General features: G+C 49.5%; 1 protein-coding gene across 4 annotated transcripts in view; it reads left to right on the forward strand.

Moving 5' to 3' along the window:
- The window catches only part of PELI1 (pellino E3 ubiquitin protein ligase 1), a 436,503-nt gene that overhangs the window by 128,774 nt on the left and 292,081 nt on the right, over nucleotides 1–15,648 (forward strand). For all 4 annotated transcript variants that reach the window (XM_069608182.1, XM_069608184.1, XM_069608185.1 and 1 more), the window contains exon 2: nucleotides 3,804–3,844. The gene's annotated coding sequence lies outside the window, so the exon portion shown is untranslated. The remainder of the gene's footprint in view (nucleotides 1–3,803; nucleotides 3,845–15,648) is intronic.

Raw genomic sequence — 15,648 nt, forward strand, 5'->3', positions numbered from 1 at the left:
CCGTGTTGAGACACTGATGACGTCACACATGTAACCCGTTTTTTTATTTTGTGCTTTATTGATTTGTTGCACAGGGCATATAAATCCCCCTCTTCCAATATCGAGCACATTTATTATCAAGGGGTAAAGATGTCCTCTAGGAAATAAATTATTTTCACATAGCTTATAGTTTATATCTAAATAGATGTAGTGAGCTTTTTATGACTAATGTAGTGGGCCGTCTACAAATCTGTGTATTTTCATAGATGGCTATGTCCGTTCCTAGCAGAGAATAATTTCGAATGTTCATTAACACAACGTCCCCACAATACAATCCATTCCTCGATATTAGCCCAATATCACAAGCATGTGTCATTGCTCACAATTTATATTAAGGTCACTACGTCCTGGGAGTGTACAATCTACTGTCCATTTATGCTATTACATTTTTAAACCATGCAGATCTTCCATGTTCTACTGCATGGAGTGTACAGTCTGATGTATGCTATTCTGCTAATGTGTGTAACATTTCCACAATTGCGGATCTCCCCGTTTGCAATCTGTGTAGTGTACAGTCGAATGGTCCCTGGATCCATAGTCTAGGCGATAATGAGTGTGCTGAATTATGGGTAAATACCAATTGTTATCAATGCCAGTCCTGTATAGTCGGCTGCTTTTAACTCCAACTGTATAAATGAATAATCTACACGTTTGTGTAATTTCCGAAGAAACCAGAAACCGAAAGGTATTTGTGGGAAAATAACTTTCCTAATGTGATGTAAATAAGTTGCTATACTGTCTACTAGTTGAGATGGAAAATCATTTACAACATATTTTTTCTGGATTATTTCTAGATAGATTTTATGAATTGTTATCCAGTAACATATTGAAAATGAGCACCCGGCGAGAGTCGAGCAGAATGCACCACGCATTCTGATTGGCCAGGATTCCAGCCTCCATGTCCATGGCAGGGGCGGGGGGGGGTTGGTATTAGCCCCTCAGCCAATGAGGAGGCTCGAAGCGGAGCCATCCTCCCCACGGTTGAGAGGCTGCCTTCGGCCCCCCCCACCCCCCGCCGGTGACTCGGGTAAGGTTTTTTTTTTTTTGGTTTCCCTCCCCTTTCCTCCCTCCTCCCTGCCCTCCCCAACCCACTTACCTCTTGCTCCTTTGTCCCCAGTGGGGGACGATGGCAGCCTCCAGCCGTGTGGAGAATCGGAGCGGGGCCATATGGGCATAGGAGGTGCTTCTTTGGACACAAATGCCCCCAAGTTCTTGGCCCAGAAGACCTAGCAACTGAACTGCATGTAGAGCTCTGAGTACTTCCTATTTGCATGCATGAACCCATCATTCGTCCCCCCCACCGCCACATATCCTCCCTATCCTACCCCACCACGCTCAAGTCTGCCTGGAGACCAAGTAAATGGCAGCAGCGCACAGTATAAATCCCAGTAATGTAACATAACACATTGCTGAATATTATATTACCATTTCGTGGATCTGAGCTCCAAGTTTGAGAGGGGCATCAGCATGTAATCCAGCGCCAAGATGCCCCTTGGCTTACGCTGGGGTTTATAAGTTTGACGAAGATGAGATCCATGCCCTTTATTCATAATTTCTCCTTTTGCATATCCTCAACTAGTAAGGTGTTTTTTTGCCTTTTGGTTTCGGTACAAACCTGTAGTGAAATGTTCCATCTGTTCAAGGTACACCAGGTGTGTTACCCCTTCTGATAATGTTAACTTGCTGTTTAAATTGGATTCTGAATATTGGCTACCCAAGAATGCACTGAAACTGTGACCTAACCAGTTCTGTGGATCTTTCATAAAGGCACTAAGTGGTTTGCTGCTAGTTCTGAGCCTTGACCCACTCTGTAAATGGTTATGCACGTCTAGAATTCCCTTCTAGGTAGATAATTGAGATTGTTAGCAGTCTTGAACTGTGCATGCCATGTTAAGGCTGTATGGGCCATTTATTCTCCGAACACTAATGGGAGGTGAAATCTATGATCTAACTGATCCATGGATCAACGTATGTATAGTTGTATTTTACACATTTGTTGCCCAAAAACCTTCAGTTTAGTTGTCTTCCTGGGTTCAGTTCAGAGGTTTATGCTCTGTTAGCAGGTAATGGGTTTCCACGTTTTGAGGCAGTTGGGAAGGAACCGTTTTTTTTCTCGATCTCTCTAAAGGTCTTAGCCAATTATCAGTTGCATCGAATAACTGTTGGGTAATTAAAATATATTGATTCTGAGGCATCTATTGTGGCTACTGATCAGACTGAACGAACTTGAGTTTGGCAATAAGATAGTGGTTTCTTTTTCTTCAACCTATACTAGGGATCGAAAGGCTTTAGCATTGACTATCGATTGTAGGTTGCCTGTTATGCCATTCCATTTGATTGAAGAGTTATTACGCACCACTCAATTTGTTGAAAATCTGTTGCATGGCACTTTTATAGCGCACCTCTACTTGTAGAGCTGATTTACTTTTGTGCTACATTCCTGAGCTTTGGTAGGTACTTGTAGTATAAATCAGTGGGGTTAAGTGAGGGGACGGCCTTGTAAAGCTCAATCCTAATGCCAACGACCCATTCCTTTTTATGTTGGAATTCGCTGCAAGACTGTAATACCTTTTTAACCTAATATTTACTCTGTTGCTCAGTGCAGTTTAGGACTAACGTGCATCCATTTCGACTAGATATCGCTCTTCTGTGATAAATTGTCTTGTGCGCTAAGATTGGGTAAGTGAGGGTACAAGGAGACCAGGGTTGTGGCTGGAATAATGTAATATTTTATAACTCGCTTAATACAAGAGACCAGTCTCTAAGCTTGGGACCAGGATTCAAACCGGTTTTGCTCTGCGTGGTCTTAATTCCAAGAGAAACACGTTGTCCCTGAACTATCCTCCCATATTTGGTAGAACGATGTGGCTTGGTTGATGGAGGGGCGTTTTTTTATGAACCTCCAAGACTTGTGGACGAAACCCTAGACTCCTTTGATGAATAACAAAAGGAATTGCGTTCTCTTGCATGTCTGGCGAAGCACTTGCTGGCAATCTCGGATAGGGAGGACAGATTTCAAGTTGGAATACCCTAATTGGTCCACTGACATTTGGGGCGGTAGAGGAGGGAAACATTGCAGGGCTCTTATCGTACTTGAGTTTGACAAGTGTAGGAAAACAAAGCAAATAATCAGTGCATTATTCCCTCCCATGTACCACATTGTATGCTTTGACCAGACCTCACAGGATGCTATATTGTTGGGGCATTTTGCGTTCAAGTGGCCCCATTGTGCTTCTGCAAACCAAAACTAAAACAAAAATAAAAGGTCTGTGTATACAGGATATTAATAAGTGTGTATGGTGTATAGATTTACTTACGTTCATGCAGCAAAAGGAGTAGTTATGCAAAAGGACCTCAAGTTGATTAATAGTTTCATTTGTAGTGCATTTGAAACCAGTTTGTGTTTCTTTTTTTGCACTGGCCCTATTTTGCACACTGATACAAAAGAATGTAAGTGACTATACGGCCAATCTTTATTTGGAAGTGCCTGTCGGAGCTCAGCTTTTAAGCTGTCCTTTTGTGGGGAGCCTATCCAGTTTAGAGTTTCTTCTTGAGTGTTTTGTATGTGTGGGTGTGTTTTTTTGCTATTTCCATTCTAAATACAGGGCCAAAAGTCTCAATGTAGAATAGAAACACTATCCTCTAGAGACATGAGGGACCTTGATATCTGTGCTTCCTCTAAGACCGAATGCTGTGAAACTGGATATATTCTCTATTGTAAGAACAAAAACAAGTGCCTTATATATTTGTTTGTTTTTGTTTAGGTCCTCTTGAAGGTAGATCTTCCACAACCTTGTTTGTAGAGGTAAGTTGATAATTGAATCATAAGTAATGTGGTGTTTGTTGCTTTATTGGTTGTTAATCCCTTGTTGCTGTAGCTGGTGCATTAACGACTATGAATACCTGCTAATCTTTGGAAAAGATATCCAAATAAGTCATTAAAATGTCTGTGTTCTTGATTTTGCCTGATTATCTAATGGCTCCAGTGCAGTGTATTTTGCTGCGAATGACCTTACATCAGCAGTTGGATATAACAGGATAAATGGTGCAAATAACTGAATTTGCCAAGTGACACTTGCCCCCCTCGTGAGCACTGCACACCTGCCTGAAGAAATTCAACGTACTTCGTTTTTTTTATTTATATTTTATTTCTTTATTTACCTGTAATTTGTGGCTTTGGATGCCATGAACCCATGAACGTGTTTCATTCATGTTCGTTCGTATTGAACACCAGGAGTTATGCAGGGTTCTGCTTGTTTGTGTTGGGCTCTGGTAGTTAGGTGGTGGAGTGGGTCGAGGGTAGCTGGGTAGGATAATGGATACAATTCGCGTGAGTGTTGACATAAAAAGTAGCACACACTGTCTATGGTGGTTAACTGCCACAGTCACTGGAATGGTGGTGGACAAAACACATAATGATACTCAGTCATTTCTGTGTTATTGAGATACGCCTGCTTAAGCATTTGTAAATACCTTTTGTTTTAGTTAAAAGGTGTTTATATGGGCAGAGCTCTAACCTTGTACCAAATCGCATGGAATATATGGATTGGTATGATTTGACCGTGGCATAATTGTTTGCGGCGGAATTGACTAGTCTATTTTGCCAAGAACCCAATTTTGCAGCTGGCAAAATCCTACCAATACACCCACCGCTTACTTGCACCGTCCGCTTTCATCTGACCCTGCGGCATCAGTGCTGTCCCTGCAACTCTGGTCAGAACTGATGTCGCAGGGTCCCTACTGTTTCAGTTTTTTCTTCAAAGTCCCCCGCTTCCAATGTCCCGGAAGCGGGGGACACGAAGCAACCCGCTTTCCCAATATAGGGAGCAAGGGGGTGGGCGACACCCCGGTTCACCTTGTTTGCTATAATGGAACCGTATGGCCCATTTGACTTTTTGGTTGTACGAATATTTGGCAAATACCGAATATACGGCCCACTCCTGTTAGCTTTGCATTCTGATGCATGTCATGAACGCAAAATGAAACAATAACACTAGGAGTATTCAAATGGGAACACGTTCAGTAGTGGGAGCCAGGGGTTGTCTGAGAACTAAGAGGCCCTGGAAATATTTTTCAAAGTGGTCCCAATTACACATTGTCAGCAAGCCCAGCCTTTTCGTAGGAGAAAATGTGGAAATACTACAGTCGGCCCAGGGTGCAGAGGCATACCGGAAAATGTAGTTTTCTATAGGCCAGTCCACCCCTGCTAGGAGCTGTGCACCTGCTTGACGTGGGACAAGCCAAGTGGCTGGAATGTGTGTACTTTAGAAAGGCACTTTGGTGGGGCAGGAAGGTCGTGCTGAGAACGGAACTTTTATTTTTATTGGACTGGGTCTGTAATGCAAAATGCTCACATTAGTTTTGCTAAAGTGGTTGCTTTCCTGTTGATTGACTTGTCAACATTGTGTGTGCTAGGCCGATAGCTGCCACGTGGCCCGTTTCATAAAAGCGACATGCACTCCGGTTTTGCAGTATGCTTCTACGAAAGGAGCGTTAAACTATAGGACCCATAGTGCGTCTCGTTCAGGAAATTCGGCTCGGCTTGAGGGTGTCGCACATGGCATGGGACCAATTGGCAGTTGTGAGGAGTGTATGCCTTGCATTTCTTCTCTAGTCCACATTCCACCTCCTCTTAGGCGACCCAAACGCACGCAGCATCTTGGTCTCAGAACTGTGAAAAAATGGCGCGTGTGCCGCAGATGCCATATTTTGACTGTGCGGTCTTCACTCCGCTGCTCGGGCTCTGCAAAGGACGCTGAACTCTAGTACCCAGTGGGACGTCAGCAGATAGTGGGGGTGATATTTTTTTCTCCTGTAGTCTACGCTGCCTCGCGTGTCCCCACCCCCCTGCTTTCCTTAGTCAGGCCGTAACCAATTGTACTGGAATGGGTGACTGTTTACTGTCTTTGCGTAACACCTACCCGCCCTTTTGAGTCAGCGTGACTTTCCGAGTGGTTAAGAAAAAAAAGAAACGCCAGAGCTCGAGTTCGTGTTTGAGCTGTTGCGCTCTAAGCGACGCTCCCGGCATTCTCACAATGTGATTTACTCGAAAATGGAGTGGTTGATGACGAGAATGGAGGTTAGTGTAGGGCTTGTGTTGTATTCTTAACTGATCGGGTATCGGCCACGGAATCGAGAGCTCGAATTTGAAAAGGGCATGAATCTTCCTTTGCTAAGAAATATTGTGATCGTGCTAATGTACACATTACCTCACGACACTATCAAATCTAAATGTGTGTGCAGTGTTCTGTTAGGGTGACTATCACCGGAACGTGGCCAATTGAAATCCACCCGCTTAGAAATGTACTCCTAGTGGAGTTACTTGAAAATGCTCTGACTTACCGGCAATCTTCATGACTCCTCGTTCGTCACAGTACTTCATGAGGGCTCTGTCTCCGACACGGGACCTTCTTCTATTTTCTCCCATATAACTCCTCCCTTTAGTCTCCCGCTTCCAGTTTAACATAGTTAAGCCGGAGCATGAGACCCCCCCCCTGTAAGGAGGGAGAGGGTCATCGGTACTGTGACGAGGAAGAGTAGGACTAGGAGTCATGAAGATTACCGACAAGTAGTCAGAGCATTACCTCCATGTCCACTCTTCCTACTTCTGAGGCATACCATAGCAACAAAGGGTAGAGGTCTGTTTTCGGGATGCAGTGACCAGCTGACCAGCCTCTTCTCTCTGTCAGCACCCGAAGGGGTCCTGAGGCCCTGAAGAAAGTAGTATAGTAATTAAACCACCAAAACCGGTAGGCTTGTTAGACCTCCTGTGAGTAAGTGATTAATATTAATGCCTGAAGGTAAAACGAGTTGAATAGTACTACTCGCTAGAGAAAACTCTTCAGAATCCCCACTCGACGCGGCCACATGGGTGGTATTTCGAAGCAGTGTTCCAAAAATCTTCAAAAGCTTTTGAATTTTTCTTATTCCTTTTAACTTTTTGAAAGGCCAATTCAGGGAAAAAGGAAAGTATTTAATCTGTATGGCCCCAGACCTACTCTGTGGTGCATTTTTGTAAGGCCCAGAGAGAGTTGTTTATGTGACAGAAATCTGATGACGTTTTTTTGCCTTAAGGACTTAGGGCAGGCCTCTTCTAATTTATCCCCTAGCCCTAGACAAGTGGCACACAGCGCAACCTAGCGCCAGACATCACCTAAGGGATTCGATAGAATGGTTGGAGGACAAGTATTTTCAAGTTACACCTAGGTTAACATAAAAATATTAAAGAAATAGAAATGTAGACCTGTCATTAGACCTGTCATTATGTGTGGAAAAAAAAAATCAGAAGTCATGGAGACAACAGTATGGATCCACTGGCTAATGGAAACCACAGAGGCCTTTCATCCCGCACCAGCAGGGCCAAAAGTAACCAAGAGACTATCAGACTGCCAGAAAGAGGCAGTCCGAGCCAAATATTTCAGAACTGCCCGCCGCACATCAATGACCTGCCAAGCCACCACGTCCGGCGTCTGCGGATCCTGGAAAAACAAAGGGAGAACCAGATCCTGTGAAGTGTGAAACCAAGACACAATCTTGGGTAGAAACTTTGGATCACACAACAAAACAAGTGGCTGGTAGAACTCTGAAGAGGGAACGACACAACAAAGCCCCAACCTCCCCCAGCCTACGGTTAGACTTGATGGCGATTAGGTAGCAGTGTTCAGTGTAAGGTGCTTTATCAGTTTCTGACTGGCTGAAAGGGAGGCCTTGGAAGGAACCTCAAGACAAGAGGGAGATCTCAAGGGGGAAGGAAGGCCCTTATAAGTACAAGGTCAGGAAGAAGAGAGACCCTGACGAAACTTCCCCATCTGAGTTCCCCAAGAGGATTTTAATGGTGGCCCACTGGGAGCGAAGCACAGAGATTGCCAGGCCCTTGTTAAAACCTCCCTGGAGGAACTGGAGAATGGAGGGCAGACCGGAACAGGGGTTTGGGGTACACCAATACCGAAATTGGCCCCAGTGCCTGTCATATGCCTTTTGGAGTAGGTCTACAACCATTAATGATACTCTACCACAGGACCCGAAAAACCCTGGGAGACTAACGGAGAGCGTGCAATAGCCAAACTGCCCATTGAATCTGTCTGACCCACCTGCAGGGGACAAGGCCATGTCGGAATCAACCAAGGCACCCGGGACTGATGCTCCAACAGGGAGGGGAAACCAGATGAGATGGCGCCAGAAGAGAGAAATCAACGGCAGTCGCAATGCTTTCCCTGATGTGCTGATCCACCCGGTGAAGAAGGGGGAGAAGAGGCAACGGATATAGGAGACCCCAAGGCCACTCCAGTAAGGACATTTCCCCCCCACCCCAAACCCCTTTGGCCAGGAACCTTCAGAGGCCAGAGAGGCAAAGTGATCCAGAACCGGGAGCCTGAATCTGACGCAGATCTCCGCAAACACCCTGCCAGACTCAGTTCCAAAGAGGAGGGGAACCGGCAGCTGAGCCGATCCGGTCAAGCATTGTCCACCACTCCATGACACCATGGACACCATGTGCGACTCCCCCAGGGACCTATCTGAGCTGTCGGAGCATTCAAGGTGCGGCTGGACCCCCCCCCCGCCCATTTCCGCTGGCGGTTGAAGTAAGAGTGGTCAAAGGGGGAGGACCAGGGACACCCCTTCCTGGAGATTGTAACCTGCAACCCCCACAGTAAATCAGCCCTTAGAGCATGCAACACCGGGATTGAGGCCTCATAAGCCTGAGAAGCCGGGAGCCAGTGGACAAGTAGATAAGAGACCGGACAAGCCCAAGGGACCAAGAAGACAGATGTGCCCCTGAAGCATGAGCAACAGGTGAGCCATGACACTCCGCCGCCTGAGAACCCTGCCAAGAACAGACGGCAGGTGTTGGACCCTCTCCCGGGACAGAAAAACCCTCCCCATCCTGGTAAAAATCTAAGCCCAGATAAAAACCAGTACGAGAGGGCTCCAGGTGAGAACAGTTCACCAGGACCCCCCGCCCCCCAAAGACCTGCAATGCTTGGCAAATCAGTTGGAGATGTGCCAGGACCGTCTGCCAGAGGGCCTCCATGACCAACCAGTCATCCAGGTAGGCAAAAAACAGAATGCACCCCAGGTGGAGATGCGCCACCAGGGGAGCCACCAGGTTGGTGAACACCGTGGGGCCGAGCGCAACCCAAATGCGAGCAGTCGGAACTGAAAATGCAGAGACCCCACTGCAAAAGAGAAGAACTTCATCTGGCAGGGGCAGAGACGCACACCTCTGGGCCTCAAAAAGGAGTGGGAAGAGGAACCAGGGAACGACTGTCAGGTCCCTGCACCCGCACCAGGAGAAGAGTTCTTGAATGTTGAGGAAGTCTTCTGTCGTAATTTAGCGTGTTTGTCCGCACGACTTTATGCACTTTATCCACAAGCAAATCACCAAACAGTTTGGAACCATCAAAAGGAAGTTTAAGGGCAGCCGCCTTCTGCAAACCCTCAGTTTTCCAATCCTGCAGGTATACATGCCTCCGGCTGACACACAAGCACTCCTAGCCATTGCTGAGCCACGATCAAACGCCAGATCGGATAAAAGTTCAACTGGCTATTGCATGTCAGCCAGTAGTAGGACACAGTCAGAGCCCCCTTCCTTCCACAACTTCCTGAAACCACCCAGCACTGTCTCCGCAGTGTAGGAGCCGTAGACATTTTCCCTGAGGGCCAGACGCGCACCAGTATGAAACTTCTTCAGGCTGGAATTCATCCTGCGGTCCACTGGGTCCAAGACAAGCGCCTTCTCGGCAGACAGAGGAGCAACCCACAAGAACAGCAAAGATGTCAACTTCAGCAGTGTCCGAGAGCAACTTATCACTCCCCATCAACGGGTGGAGATTGGCCATATACTCCTACGTCCCCTTTCCTCCATACTTATGGGACATCTCATCTCTCTGTCCTGTGGGGCGGGACCGGAGCACTTTGTAAAAAGCATCCAATTTTTTGTCAAAAATTTGGCCCTCTTTCCTGTGCGGGGCCCGGCACGCGGCCGTAACCCTGCCCACCTTGGCTCCGCATCGCCCATCAGTCCTTTTCTCCGCACGATCGGGGCCTGACGCCGAATCCTTGGAAGATTTTCTTCCTTTTTCCCCTCTCTGGCTGTCTTTTTAAACTAGATTTTCCAGGCTGTTCATCGTGTTCGTCGCTTCGCAAGGGCGGCTCCCCATCCTTTGTTTAGAATGTTTGGGTCCGGAACTCCGTTGGGACTCCTGTTTTTACTGTGACTCCCTTTCGGTTCGGGCACTTCAACGTCGGTTAGAGCGGTGGGAGGTGGTGTTCGGACGGACTCCTCCTTCTCATTTTCAGGCGTTCATCGACCAGAAGAAAAAACGCCTGGTAAGTTCTTTAATTTTCAGAGCACCCCGGTCGGGGGATACCTTCCCGGGTTCCTCTCGAGCCGCGAGGGGCGTTGATCGCTCTGTTACCGGGGTTCGCCCTGAAGTGCCTGTCGGGCCTAATAATTCTACCAGAGTTTTCTCCGAGGGTCTCCGTAAGGGGCCTGTGATCACCGTCCGAGGCCCCTCCTGTGGGGGCTGTGTGTAGACTCAGTTCTACTGAGTCGTGGGGTACCAGAGCTTGCTCTGAGGCCGCTTTTTCGGCTTCCCTCAAAAACAAAACCGGGTTACGCCCCAAGGTCTTGGCTGGGCTTGAGGTTACCGAAGGGATGTTCGAGGCCTGTGCTGATAAGGCTTCTACCGGGCCTAGGGCCGAGGTCCCTCTTACAGAGGCTAAGGATACCAACAGTTCTGAGGGGCCGGGCAAGGCCCTGTCGGTGACAGCGCACCGTTCCCGCTCTTGTGGTGACACCAGATCTGTTGAGGGGGCAAAGAAGAAAGTTTCTTCTTTTACCGGCAGTGCCGAGGCTCTTCCTTCGAAGGCTCAGTTGGCGGTTGGTATGTCGCAGAAACATTCCAGGCCTCATAGTACCAGCTCGGCCGAGGTTCTTCACATTAAGGCTAAAATTAAGACCTCTGATCCATCGACAGGGACCCCTGCCTCACTTCCTCACGTGCCGCAGTTCCCTTCAGATGAGGACAAAACGGCGGCCGTTCCCGCCACGACCACGGTGGCCACTTTGGGTACTACCCCTACAACTACGCCATGGGCCCCTGGTGTAGGGTTCGGTCCTTCGGGTGAACCTAAGGTCCCTTGTGCGCATCCTTACCGGCCGGTTTATGATTGGAACGCCCGGATGCCTCTTCCGCACAATGTTTCGTTGCCCGCGGGGGCGGCTCCCTTGATTTATGTGGATACGTCGGCGGAGGGGCCGGTGTGGCACCCTTCCTTGTTAAGTCCCTGGATTTGTCCACCTCATGAGAGGCCTCCTCAGGTTCCGAAACAATCTCCTGAGGACGCCTTTTTCGGTAAATTTCAAGCGCTTATGCGCACCGACCCCATGAGGGAATATTTCAAGGGGCTTTTCAAGGAGATATGTCCACCCACGCCTCCGGCTCCACCCGTTCCGACGGTGGTTCCGCCGGCGCCTCCCTTGCCCATGGTGCCTCCGCCTGTGTCACCATTGTCCCCAGTGGACAAGGCAGTGCCTGACACGGCTCAGCAAGATCCGGACATGTCAGATGACCCTCAAGGCGATCAGGACAACGAGGACCTTCCCCGCTCTACCAGAGCTTTCCATGACCGGGTACTGGACATGATGAGCTTCTTAGATGTTCCGCAGGAGGGTGTGCTTTCTGGGGCGTTCACCTTGTCTCCTTTGGAGCGTACTGGCTTGTTCTTGCAGAAGGACGTTCTGGCCGAGGTCCGAAGAGTTTGGGGAAAAGCCACACTTGGGATTTTTTGTAAATAAAAAGATTGACGCGAGGTACAGGCTACATTCCTCAGAAGAAGTGGCCTTGTCGTCTTGTCCGCCTCCCCCCTCCACCGTGGTGGCTGCGGCCACGTTGCAATCCAGACCTGCAGCTTCCTCCTCCGCGACGGCGACTCAGGTCTTGGGAAAGGAGGACAAGCTCCTGGACTCCCTAGGGAGGAAAATCTTTGCCAATTTGGCTTTGCAGCTCAGGCAGGCCAATGCAGAATTGATTTTGGCGGGAGCTAACATGCGGATGTGGAGAGGTCTGTCGGAGTTTGAGGAGCACATTCCGGTCAAGAAGTTGGAGGATTTCAGAGGAGGCCTTTCCAATGCCAGGGTCTTGGCCCAGGATCTCCTGGAGGCTGCGGCTCATCACTTAGACACCTCCGCTCGGGGTCTGATGCTTGGGGTTGATACTTCGCGGCAAGCATGGCTGCATGCCACTAAGTCCTCGAAGGAGGTGCAAGACAAGGTTCTGGACCTTCCATTTGATAAGGAGCTTTTTCACGCTTCTACTGATGTAGAGCTCACCAAAATCAAGGATAGCACTCAGACAGCTACATCATTGTCTGTTCTGGTAAAAGCTCCCTTCAAGTCTCAAAGGCCGTTGTCGCAAGGTCGACCTTCCTCTGGTTTTAGGGGCTTCCTCGACTGTAAATCTCGCAGGGTGGATAGTCCTGCGGGGAATAACCGCCGTAGACAACAGCGTACGTGGTTTTTCCTCTCGCTCCTCAGCCTACTCATCAGGTTCAGGTGGCACCGCCACCGATAAGCCTGCCAAATGAGGGTTTTCCGCGCTCGCACAAGACCCCGGTGGGAGGGCGCATTGCGTCTCATTGGGAGGCGTGGCAGGCCATCACAGAAGACAGATGGGTCTTGTCAGTCGCTCGAGCGGGCTTCCGCTTAACTTTACCCCCTACCCCACCCCTCAACCCTCCTTTTCAGCTGTCGGGCTCACCCTCATTCAAGGCCGAGGTTCAGAAACCTCTGCTCCTCAGAGCTGTGGAACCCGTTCCCCTTGGGGAGCGAGGGGAGGGCTTCTACTCCCGGTTGGTTACGGTGCCCAAACCCAACCAGGCTGGCCTGCGCACCATCCTAGACCTTTCCCAGTTCAATCTTTCCCTACCCCAAGAGAAATTCAAGATGATCACGCCCGGCCAGATTCGCTTCTCGTTGCAGGCAGGCGATTGGCTCAGCGTGGTGGATCTTCAGGACGCGTACATGCACATCCTGATTTGGAACCCGCAAAGGAGATATCTCCGCTTCTCTTTGGGAGAGGAGCACTTCCAGTTTCGAGTGCTTCCTTTGGCCTCCGCTCCGCACCGCGTGTCTTCACGAAGATGTCGGTGATTGTGGCCTAACTTCGTCTCCAGGGTATCGATGAGTATCCGTATCTGGACGACTGGCTCTTATGCCGGGGTGCGCCCCGAGGCCATGGTGGGGCTTGGTGCTACCGAACGGATGTTCGAGGCCCGCGCAAGTAAGGTTGTTACCGGGCCTGGGTCCGAGGTCCCTCGTACAGAGGTTAAAGCTACCAACATTTCTGAGGGCCTGGCAAGGCCTTATCGGTGAAGGTTGTTTCTCACCGTTCCTGCTCTTGCGGCGACACCAGATCTGTTGAGGGGGCAAAGAAGGGAAATTCTTCTTTACCGGCAGCGCTGAGGTCCTTCTTGAGAAGGCTAATTTGGCGGTTGGTATGTCGTAGAAACATTCCAGGCCTCATAGTACCGGCTCTGCCGAGGTTCCTTATGTTAAGGCTAAAGTTAAGACCCCTGATCCATCGACGGGGTCCCCTGCCTCACTTCCTCACGTGCCGCAGTTCCCCTCAGGTGATGACAAAATGGTGCCTGTTCCCACCACGACCGCGGCAGCTATTTTGAACGCTACCCCTACAGCTCCGCCATCGGCCTCAGGTGTAGGGCTGGTTTCTCGGCCTTGTGCGCATCCTTATTGGTCAGTTTATGACCGGAATGCTCGGATACCCCTTCCGCACAATGTTTGTTGCCTGGGGAGGGGGGGGCACCTTTGGTTGATCTGTCCATCCAGATATAGGAGTGGGCCATGCTTGCTTCATGGCGTCTGGCTGCTTGCGGTGCACATCCCAGGCCAGCTGAATGTCACAGCGGATGCCCTCAGCCGGCGGACAGTGGTCCGCTACGAGTGGGAGTTGAAGGCGGAGGTCCTCTCATGGACTTTCTTGCGTTGGGGCACACCGGAGGTGGACCGCTTTTTACGGTGGTAAACAAGAAGCTTCCTCGGTATGCCTCCAGAGGGGGGCCGAGAGCCTCCTCTCTGGGGGATGCTCTCGAGATTCCATGGCACAACATGAGAGCTTACACCTTCCCACCTGTTCCCCCTAGTTCATCGAGCAATTTGGAAGGGGAAGAACTCTGTGAACTGTTCCCTTCTGCTCATGGCCCCGTGGTGGCCGGCCAGTTTTTTGGTTCTCAGAACTTCAACACCTGTCGGTGTTTCCGCTGATCAGGTTACCAGTAACCCCAGATCTTCATCAAGGGGAACAGCAGATGTGGCACCCCTCCCTACAATCGCTCATCTTGGCAGCATGGTGCCTGAGTTCAAGTCTTAGAGCATTTTAACTTGTCTATGGATAACATGCGTATTATCCAGGCAGCCAGGGAACCCTCGACCAGATACCAATACAGGAGTAAATGGCTCAGGTTCTGTCGTTGGTGTTTGGAAAAGCATTTGGATCCAAGGGTGGCTACGATTGAAACGGTGCTGTCCTTCGTGTCCTCCCTAGCAGAGTCGGGTGTTTACGTTCTGTCATGCAGAACTTTACCTTTCAGCGGTTTCCGCTTATCTTGCTATATACCAATGCTCGTATTCTCTGTGTAATCCAGTGGTTAAGAGGCATTTTGCAGGCTTGACAAGCCTCTACCCTCCGGTTCGTAGTCCACACCCGCCTGGGGACCTAATGTAGTCCTGACGGCGCTGTACCATAAACCCTTTGAGCCAATGGCTATGGCTGACCTCCAGTACGTGTCCTGGAAAGTGTCTTTTCTGGTAGCCGTTACGTCAGCGAGGAGAGTGAGTGAGTGAGCTCCAGGCATTGTCGGTGGAGCACCCTTTCTTGGTCTTTCACAAGGACAAGGTAGTCCTTCAGACGAACCCAGCTTCCCCTACCAAGGGTAGTGACCAAATTCCATCTGAATCAGTTGATTTCCCTTTCGGTCTTTTTTCCGAACCCTGCCTCGGAGGCGGAAAGGGTTCTACACTGCCTGGATGTCCGAAGAGCTCTTAGGTTCTACCTGGACAGGACTTCTGAGCTTAGGAGCTCTTCCCAACTGTTTGTGACCTTCGGTAAACCTCAGGGCCGGCTGGCGTCTAAGGCATCTATTTCAAGATGGATTACCACCTGTATCACGGATTCTTTCACCGTCCAAAAGCTGAAACCTCCTAAAGGTATCCATGCACACCAGGTGCAAGGCAAGGCAGCCGTGGATGCTTTTCAGAAGTATGTTCCCTGGGAGTCCATCGCTAAAGCGGCTACTTGGGCCTCCCCATCTGCTTTCTGTAAGCATTACCGCCTCGATATGAGCTCGAGCTGACGTTCAGTTCGGCCAGGCTGTGCTGAAGAACCTGTTTCAGTAAGGGGTATTTCCATCCACCCATAGTTCCTGTAAGGAGTGCTTGGGAATCTCCCATGGATGAAAGTATGGAGGAAAGGGGACGGGACGTAGGAGCATTACCAGGTTACTCACCGTAGTGACCACCTTACTCCTAGTCCATAGTCCCCTTTCCTCCATACGCCCGCCCGCCGTCCCCTCTAATAAGGTTCCTCTGTT

Source organism: Ambystoma mexicanum, chromosome 4q (genome assembly GCF_040938575.1).
Source record: "Ambystoma mexicanum isolate Mex_15411 chromosome 4q, UKY_AmexF1_1, whole genome shotgun sequence".
Taxonomy (NCBI): Eukaryota; Metazoa; Chordata; class Amphibia; order Caudata; family Ambystomatidae; genus Ambystoma; species Ambystoma mexicanum.